Source organism: Pteronotus mesoamericanus, unplaced genomic scaffold, assembly GCF_021234165.1.
Source record: "Pteronotus mesoamericanus isolate MK-2021 breed Mesoamerican mustached bat unplaced genomic scaffold, CSHL_Meso_final contig_74, whole genome shotgun sequence".
In the NCBI taxonomy this organism is placed as follows: Eukaryota; Metazoa; Chordata; class Mammalia; order Chiroptera; family Mormoopidae; genus Pteronotus; species Pteronotus mesoamericanus.
In genome coordinates this window covers 22,185,694-22,195,108 of record NW_026555247.1, presented here as the reverse complement: position 1 = coordinate 22,195,108, position 9,415 = coordinate 22,185,694, and the positions used below count along the sequence as shown (strand labels likewise).

General features: G+C 36.5%; 1 non-coding gene across 1 annotated transcript; it reads right to left on the bottom strand.

Annotated features, from left to right (window-relative positions):
* Window positions 1-3,940: 3,940 nt before the first annotated feature.
* Window positions 3,941-4,047, bottom strand: LOC129078947 (U6 spliceosomal RNA). Its single transcript, XR_008530018.1, has one exon. It is a non-coding gene; the product is annotated as a U6 spliceosomal RNA (small nuclear RNA).
* Between the last annotated feature and the right edge of the window lie 5,368 nt (window positions 4,048-9,415).

Below are 9,415 nucleotides of genomic sequence, written 5' to 3'. Positions count from 1 at the left end.
TGAAGCCGTTGAAAGACTGAGGTCCAAGTGCTTTTTCTATATAGATTTCAGAGCTGAGTCCCTGCCACCACCATGCATTGATGTGATGATTACACTGACAGATAGATATTAATGAGGAACATTGTCCAGCCGCTGCCAATATAGCTAAGTTGCTTGGGAAGAGTCCACCCATTTCAGAGGTTCAGTTTCAGCATTGCAAAGTTGCCGACAACCTGAGCTCTGGCTAAAAAGACCATGAGAATCCAAGGCTCTCTAGCAGGGGTGTCCAATCTGTGACCCACAGGCTGCATGCAGCCCAGGATGGCTGTGAATGTGGCCCAAAATCATAAATTTACTTAAAACAGTATGAGATTTTTTTTTGTGATTACATGTCACAATGTATTTAACATGTAGCCCAAGACAACTCTTCCTCGTCCAGTGTGGCCCAGAAATGCCAAAATGCTGGCCACCCCTGCGGGGAGGTCAGGATGCAGTCGGGACCCTAGCCATGGTCTGAGTGGTGTTGAGTCAGCTGCAGCCCTAAAGGGCTTAGGCACCAACCAGAGAGCGTGAGTTCTAATCAATTATCACTGTTAAAACACAGAAAATCTGCTGGGGCTTTAATAGTGTTAGTTCTCACTTGTCATTTCAGTAATTATCACAGTTCAGATATTTTCCCAATTGAAATGTAATTCATTGTAAAACAATGAATTACAGAAAAAAAATCATATATATGTGTCGGTGTGTATAAACACACGTGCATTTTTTCTCGTTGAGTGAAACCTGTGTTTGCCATAGAATTTCTCAAGTCTGAAAGAGGACACCGCTCCACTCTCCTTGAACCACTCCCCTCCACGCATGCACACCCATTTACATCAACACACAAACACACACCCAAATCTATTGTTTTCCTATAATATTCTGCCTTGTTAACTTTCAGTTTTGTTATGTCCTCCCTTGAGCTTTCTTTTGCTTGACTGTTTTCGGGTTTTTTGAGCTGGGTATTTAATTTGTTTTCATTCTTTCCTTTCTACTGGTGAAAGAGTTTGTGTTATGAATTTCCCTCTGACCACTGCATCAAGTACACCCCAGGGGTGCTGTATGTAGTGCTTTATTTTATTAAATTCTGCCATTTCAATCTGTATTCCCTTGTTTCGCCCAAGAGTTGTCTAATCGGACGACTTTAAACTATTTCCTGGTGGAAGGGCCTTTTAATTTTTTGATTTGTTAATAATTGGTAGTTACATTGCACAGTAATCAGAGAATATTGTTGGCAATTTTTCTGCATTATAGAACATTTTGATGTGTTCCTTGTGTACTAGTGTATGAAAAACCTCATAAATGCTCTATAAGCACCTGAGAAGAAAGTGCATTTTCTATTATCAGGGCCTACATTTTGGTATATGATGATAACATCTCTTGTATTGATTATGTTATTTAGGTCTCCTGGCTCCTTAATTACTTTTGGTTTGTCCATTTGATCTGCTTTGTGTTTCTATGTATGTTCTACAATTTATATTCATATATTTCATATGGTCATTTTGACTTGTGCCATTTAGCATTAAAAAGTATCTCTCATAAGTTTTATTGCTTTTTTGGGGCCTGAATACTGCTTTATCTGATAGCAAGTTCAAATGCTTCCTTTCTTACTTTTTCTATGGATTCAGTGTACCTTTGCCTATTTCATTTGTTTGTGTTTCTAATTATTTTGTTTTAATTGTGTCCCTTGTATACAGCATATGTCTGTGTGTTGCTTTGTAAACAAAGTGAAAATCACATTATTTTACAAATTAATTCCCATTTATGGATATGATTACTATGCCTCAATTCTGTTGGTCTCAATTCTATTATAATATTTTTAGAATTATGTATGTTAGATCATACTTGATATGCTTATTTTTTTATAAAATGTGTATTATTTGCTCTTCAATTAAAAATGATAATTAAGAAGAATTGTATTTTTATTTTAATGGTTACCTTTGAGTTTATATCTTCTATAATGCCTTCTGTCTTATGCATTCTTTGGAAAACAGGTTTGAATCAAAATTCAGTTTAGAGTTTATCTAGTCTTGTGATTTTATCCTCTGACTTGTTACTTTCTAATATTATTTTTCAAATTCTATGTATTGCCTATTTAACAATAAATAAATCTATTCTACTTTCTACTCCCTCTCTTCTCCACTAATATTTAAGTGCTTTATTTCTGCTTTGATTAAAAAAAATAACATCTGTGCATTCGCCTTCTACCCTCACTCTTGACACTGTTTTTCCTTGTTTGATTTTAATAAGTCTAACATACTTTGATATTTTGCCTGGGGGCCTTGAGAGGTTTCTTTGTGTCTTTTTTTTTTTTTTTTTGAAGTCTAATAATTTTACTAGGTTGTTCCTTGGAAATGGTCATTCTGAGCTGATTTCTCAGATGTGCTGAGTCATATTTTCTGATATGGTATGGTAATTTTGACTGGATTTACTCAGCATTCTTCTTTCTGTTCATTCTGTGGATCTGGGGTGGTTTACAAGATTATTAGTTACAAGAGTATATTCTTCTGTCAGTGTATCAACCTCTAGATTCCTTAGTGAATTTTTGGCTCGTGTGTGTGGTTGAAGGAGGAACGGGTGTCTTTCCCTTTCACTTTTCCTCTTTCTGCCTAATCGCCAAAGGTGCTCCTCCCTCATTTTTGCCTTTTTCCTCCCTTAAAGCTCTTGAGCACTGTCATTTCTAATAGCATGTCCTTGTAAATTCCGTCTCTACCATCCATGCTCTGACGTACTGAGTCACGTTAGTATTTTCTGAGTAAAACTGGCTCAACTTTACTCAGGTCACTAGCTTCCTTCTTGTTTCTCCCCCTACTTTTTCTCAGACTAATTGCTTGTCCTCAAAGTCTTGTGACATGGTAGGAACATAAGAGATTGTTTACTGCCATTGGTGATTTTTTCTTCTATGTTTTTCTTATTATCTTTTTGTTTGTATTTATTCTAAAATTAAGCCATACTTTATCTCCAATTATATTGAGTGAGTTGTTCATCTGTAGTTTTGTCTGTCTCTCTGTTTTTTTCTCTATTATTAACTAGGAAATATTGAGGCACACAGACTTAAGAATGACTAGTTCTGAAGCACCCTACTCCCATTCCCTTCTCTTTTCCATGAAAAAACAGAATTCAAACGGTCCCCAAAGGGAATAGCTAGAGGGCATTAGCCAAATGCTTCACAGCCTGCGGTTAACTCTATTCATGCTTTATAAGGTACAAGTCCAACAGAATTCAAGGAAAATTTTTCTTAAAATTGTCCATATTAAACATTTCTTTATTTATGCCTTTAAAAATGCTTATTCTGCTACAAGTGAGAGTGTGGAGTCTTTAGGAAGCAGACTTTCTACTTTCAATATGTCCAAGGTCCCAGCATAAACACCTCCAGAGTCATGATCTTCTAAATGGCTTTCTTACAAATAATAAGCACATTCAGTAACAATAACTTAGCTTCATTATAGATGTTAAAACCTAGGAGAGGCCTTAGAGATTATCTGATACGACTAGAAATTAAAAACTTCAGTAAATAAAACAACTTGTAAAAATTGTCAAATATATTGACCAGGTCATTACCAGAAGCCAACACTCCCGATTCTCAGTCCAGTGCTATATGTTGATTTTGGGGGTTTTCTTTTTTTGCATTCAATATGTGTTCATTTAGTTTACGCTTACAAAAGAAATTGCCCATCTCTCTGCTACACCCTCCCCTAAAACAGTCTCTTTTTACAAATGTTGAAATATTAAAACCAAATAAAAATAGATAAGTTATTTTAGACAATTATTTCTCAATGTAGCTCTCAGAATTATTGAAGTTTAAATCTCTTGCAAGTGACCAATGCTCAAGTAACTTATAAGATGTACAAAATATTCTATATTGCAAGAAAGCAAATTCTAGTACAAAAATAGTCCATGTGTTGAAATAACCTTTCCTTTTAAAAATATGGAACACTTCATGAATTTGCTTGTCATCCTTGCTCAGGGGACCATGCTAATCTTCTCTGTACATTCCAACTTTAATACATACATATGCAGCTGAAATGAGCAACGATGCTGGTTCTTATGCTCTAATACCTAGTTTGTATGAGAAAATGCTTCAACAGAATCAAGAACTACATAATTACCAGTACTATATAGTACTAGCACCACACAGTACTTGAGCCTAAACAGAAAACTGATTCTATGTACTTCCTATGTTACTTTTATACCAAAAAGAACTTATAAATAGCACTGAGAACATAGATAATAACATTACTGACACCCTGAGTTGGTAACAAACTGGTCAAAAACAAATAAAACTGATCCTCATACCATCTAGTAAATGTATGATTTCCAGCAAGTTTTACATAATATTGAAAATGGTTATCAAACTACATTTCCACCTTTTGGACTAGTTGTTCTCCATGAATTCATGAACTAGATGAAAACCCATGAAGCCTATTTTTTAGATCCTTTTTAACTTGGGTACTCTTTGTTTTTCTGATAGTATATATCAAATCATCAATGTTATTTAATAGAAGCCCAAGGACACCTACCTCATAACAAATGTGCTCATTGACAATAAGGAATTTGGTTTCTGATGTTTTCACAAAGAACTCTTGTCATGCACAAAAATGTTTTGAAGGTAGGGTAAGGGCTAGTTGGTAGGGTAACCAGCTCTCAAACACTTGAGCTGCTTTTTAACACAGTCCTCAAATCTGAGACAAAATGAACAGATTGGTTTTGCTGGAGACACCTATCTGTCACCACCATCCCCTATGGGCATTGCATATGTTAGTGCATACTGCCTTCTCTTAGAAGGGGAAAGGTAAGCCCTTCTGTTTATAAGCTGGTTTTCATAGAAGTGACATTTTCTCATGTTGTCAGCATTTAATTTTCCACCGATGCACTTACAACTTTTCACGCAACTGTGATGCTAACCCTGAATGAAGCATGACTCTCCTCTTAGAGCCTTTGGTACTGAAACAGTGGCAAGAATTAAACCCTTAATGCTGGTGCTTTTCCACAGTGAAGTTTCTCATTGCAAACTCACCAACAACTTGTGACCTTTGAACCCAAAGACCATCAATTACCCAGCGAGCAGGGGTGGAATATAGTGAACCACCAGCATCATTTAGCTGTCACACAGTTAACATCCTATCATAGGTTGAAAAGCAATTTGCCCAATATTTCAACTGCCAGAGAGAATTCTTTATTAGCTTTTGGATAAGTTTGCCTTTCAACTGGATGATTTGAATGGCTTCTGTGGTACGAGAGATGCTGTTCTCAGATAATGATTTTGCATTTCACTTCATCATTAATGCTTTGGACCTCAAGGGAAGTCACTGTGCCTTTTATGAAGGTCGAAGCATTTTATAACCTTAATAAAGACTCGCATAGCCTCAGGAACAGCAAGTGTGAGCAAGGGTGGGGGAGTGACTGAATAAAAATGTAACTAAATTGTCACTTCGACTACACTAGGAATACTCGAATACTCAAAGGATTTCAATTGCAAATCAACAGTTAAAGAGTACAATGGCACCCCAAACTTCAGTGCTATTCAAAAATACATGCACAGAAACTAGCATTATTCAAAGAAAGATGAGAGAAATTGTCTTTTTCCTCTCTCTAGAAAAGCTTTTCTTCATGTAATTTTATATTTAATTGCCAAACCTTTCACCTGGGTGCCACATAGAGGTAGGTTAATAAAGCATCTTGAAAGATTTGAATTCAAAACAATTAATGGTCATGGCGGTTATTAGTTATTGTAAATTTATTCCTACATATAATTTTGTTCACTGTATTTTGTAGTGTAAAATGAATACAAGATAATAGGCAAAAAACTTTATGAAAACAACATCATTGTCTACATTTCCCAAAATATATAGGTCACTCTGTCCCAAATATTACTGATAACTCAAAGCTTTCAATAATTTCCTGAAGGATACTCTTCAGCAAAACCACCCCAATTTATAAATTCAATGAATTCTTTACTTTTCCTAGGTTTCTACTTCCTTTCTTCAAGCATAGTTCACCAGCCATATGCATGTTCACACGAACAAAGAAAAACAAAACAAAACAAAACAGGAGCTGCTATGCCAGGCATTGTGATAAAATAATATCTCATCTTCTTTGACCTTCATAGAAACATTTAGAGGAAGGCATATTATTTCTATTTCCAGACTGTGGATCAGCGAGGTTAAATTATTTTGCAAGGTCATATTCCTGATGAATTTTAGAGCTGAGTTGTGCTGCATTCATCCTGTCTTTCAAGTGCTGTAAACTACCCTACCTAGTGCAGCAATAAAAGAGTGCAGACCAGGAGGATGGGAAAGGAGGATGGGGAAAGGAATGCCTGAAGGGATCCTCAGACTGGTGATACACTTGACGAGAGGGCTGGTCCTCGGGGTAAGTACTGGGGAGCCTGACGTGAAAGGATGGCCCTGAGGCACATAAAGCTGTGGTTTTGAGTGGGTGGCTTGAAGTAAAAACTAAGTAGTCAGTCTTGTAGACTGGCGACTGGCTAGAAGGCTACTGGGATTTCCAAGAAATTACACCATAAACTACAGGAAAATTTAAAATTTTGAACTTTATTTGCCCACAACTCCATGAACTTGAGCTATGTGAGATCAGGGTATATGGACTTATTCTTCATTTTATCACAAATATCCAGAAATGTTGCTAAAAAGTAAGGTCCTCAACACATGAAAAATAAAGGTGATCAGAATCAAGTTAGGAAGAGGGCAAAAACCAGGATTAGTGTTCAGATACCTATCCTAAACCCAAAGGCATTATTTCTAGGTGTATGTGGTACCCAGCAACTGGAACATATTAGCACACCCAAGAATTCCATAATTTAAGAACAATGTTTAGTAACTTTAACTCCATTACAATCTACCACATCAGTATACTGACTTTCACAACCAGAGTTTCTCAAGCTGGCCAGACTTGCATTGCAGAGCAGAAAGCCATTTGATTGTTTCAGGTTTACATAGTATATTCCTACAGTCTTTGCAACTTACAGATATACGCACAATTCACCCAAGCCTGGAGCTGACCTGGCTTGGGTCACTCAGTCCAACTCCAATAAGTACCCTATTTCAGCACAGCCCTAAAATGTCTTCTTCTCATTTTAATCTTCCTTTATTCATTCATTTATTCCTTTGTTCTCAAACATTTATTAACACCATACTGTACCAGGTAATGGGGATAAAATAGCTGAATAACCACCATGGAACATACCAGCTGGCAGGGAAAAGAGCACACTAAGCACAAACTTACAGTGTAAAAGGCTTTGATAAGGAAATGTATGGAATGCCCTCAAACCACAGGCTTGGTATTCCCAGTTTTCTGCCTGAGGTCAGCGCATCCTACTGGCATCTCCTCCATTTTTTCAAGTTTGCCCGTTAGTAGATACGGCAAAGGGACATTTTCAGGAAACCTGACCAACACTGGATGTGTCATTCACATCCCAGCAGCAAGAATATTCCTACTCCTTTTTATTTGTTCTCCAATTCTTCCTGATGGTTTTATTTGAATATATATTGTGGAAGGCTGAGCTCCTTCTTGGCTAAGAGAGAATAGATAGAATGTAGTTCTCTGAGGGAGAGAGGAGAGAAAGAAAATGCTAAGTGATAAAAAAGAAAATGTGTATGGCTTCAGTGGAATTGAAGAAATATCCTTTTTATTGAATTTATTGGGGGTGACCTTGGTTGATAAAACCAGACAGGTTTCAAGTGTACAAGTCCATAACTCATCATCTGCATTCTGCATCATGAGCTCACCATACAAAGTCAGGTCTCTTTCTGCCACCATTTATTCCTCCTTTGCCCTATTCCACCCCCACCGCTCCCTTAGGCAATTACCATACTGTTGTATGTAGTGTTTTTTGTTTAATCTCTTCCCCTTTTTCACACAGCCCCCTCCCTTCTGACAGCTGTCAATCTGTTCTCTATCTGTGAGTCTGTTTCTGCTTTGTGTTAGTTTATTTTGTTCATTGGATTCCACATATCAGTGAAATCGTATGGTATTTGTCTTTCTCTTACTGGCTTATTTCCTTTAGTATAATACTCTTCAGGTCTATCCATTCAGGTCTGTTGCAAAAGGCAAGATTTCCTTCTTTTTTATAGCCAACTTGCATTCCATTGTGTATAATGGTATTTTTATCCACTCATCTACTAATGGGCACTTAGGCTGCTTCCTAATCTTGCCTATTGTAAATAACACTGCTATGAACATAAGAGCATATATATTTTTTCAAATTAGTGTTTTGGGTTTCTTAGGATATATTCCCAGAAATGGACTCACTGGACCATAAGGAAGTTCCATTATTAATTTTTTGAGGAAACTCCATACTATTTTCCATGGTGGCTGCACCAGTCTTCATTCCCACAAATAATGCACAAAAATTCCCTTTTCTCCACATCCTCACCAACACTTGTTTGTTGATTTATTGATAATAGCCATTTTGACATGAGGTGATCTCATTGTGGTTTTAATTTGCAGTAAACTAAAAAGTTTTGCACAGCAAAGGAAACCGTGAACAAAATGAGAAGACAGCCCAGTGAATGAGGGAACATATTTGCTAATGATACATCTATAAGAGGTTAATTTCTAAAATTTATAGAGAACTCACACAACACCACAAAAACAAAGAATCCAATTTAAAAAATGGGCAAAGGACCTGAATAGATATTTCTCCAAAGAAGACATGCAGACAACGCACAGACACATGAAAAGATGCCAGAAGACCCACTTCTTGCATCAGCTTGCTTGTATTATGGTCATTGTGAAGCTGGAGCTGATCTGTATTCCCTCTTTACTCAAACTGCGACAATCAAAGCTTGATGTGCAACCTCTGCCTTCAGTCATAGCTACTCATTTAGTACCTTCCTGATCTTGGTTTCCATTTGTTCATTTCCTTTACTACTAACTTTATTCCCTTATCTTTCTAAGTTGCCTCAAGGAGTAGGAGAACATGAGATATGAGTAAATGAATATATCAACCCAGAAATACTCCTCTTAAAATTGGGCATCTGCCCATAGCCCAGTTGTACATAGCAATTGTCTTGTATATATATATATATTTTTTCCTTCCTGGACAATTAGGCTGATAGTAAGATTGAAATTTCCTTTTAATATTTAATTACTTGTGTGACCTAGAGGTATTACTTTCAATGACATAAGACAGAGGTAGAATTAATTAATATCTTCTTTCATTCACTATTTTTTTATTACAGGGCAATCCTGTGCCAGACACTGTTTTAAGCACTGGGAAATTAAGCAACACAATTTTTTAAAGAAAGTAAGCATCTTTGTCATCATTGGGATTCCATTCTAGAAGATACAAACAATAAATACTTTCCCTGTTTGAAGATGAGAAATATTATGATAAAAGGTAGATCAGAGAAGGGTCATAGAGATAGATAGGGTA